At 30.6% G+C, this 806-nt stretch overlaps 1 pseudogene; it reads right to left on the bottom strand.

Moving 5' to 3' along the window:
* Positions 1 to 806, bottom strand: part of LOC119585511 — a 4,142-nt pseudogene that overhangs the window by 903 nt on the left and 2,433 nt on the right.

The raw sequence follows: 806 nt of genomic DNA, 5'->3' as shown, positions 1-806 counted from the left end.
TGTATTAGATTTTACGAATAAAATTAGATCAAAAATGCAAAAAGATAAAAAAAAAATTGCAAAATAAGTTACTAATTGCACTCCTGACCTTTTTTTGGGTCTTAATTCCCCGATAATTAACCGATGCCTACTTAGGGGCCCTTTGTGGGGGTGAATGTCTTGGCACACGTGGAGCAACTGAAGGCGCTCCCAGAAAAGCCGCCTTAGTGTCCTTCATTTTGAGAGGGAAGAGTAAAAATCATTTATATATTTTTTACAGATTTAAATTTAATTTTTTTCTTTATATTTTTTTTAAATGCATAATGATTTAATAATATAATGCTATATATTTATAGCATATATCAAAATTACAAACTAGTGTTTGCGATCTGCCGTGTCTATTAAGAAACACTTGAATATATCAAAAATTTCCTAATGACTTGAACTCAGAACGTATTATGCCAGTATACTGAATCTACATGAATGTTTTAGCATTGTGTTGTGTATAGATAAAACTTGTTCCCGTGTTGAAAAATTTATGTAAAGCAAAATCTTGCATGTACTTACCAAATAACCTATAATATTGAACTAAAAAAACAAAAATTTTAAAAAAAAGTAAAATTCTAAAAATAGATACCTTGGTAATTCTGATTGTTATTAAAACCTCTATTACAGTGTGGCGACAAACTTTGGGTGAATTAGCATGACATTTCCCCTATCCGTCTCAAGATGACTGACGAGAACACAGCGTCCAGACATCGCTTTTTGTCCCCTTTTTTCTGAAAATAATGTAAATGATCTTATTTTTTTCCCCATAATGTTATTCT

This window comes from Penaeus monodon, chromosome 19, assembly GCF_015228065.2.
Source record: "Penaeus monodon isolate SGIC_2016 chromosome 19, NSTDA_Pmon_1, whole genome shotgun sequence".
NCBI lineage: Eukaryota > Metazoa > Arthropoda > Malacostraca > Decapoda > Penaeidae > Penaeus > Penaeus monodon.
Note: the sequence above shows the minus strand (reverse complement) of the source record. Positions and strands in the feature narration are given on the sequence as shown.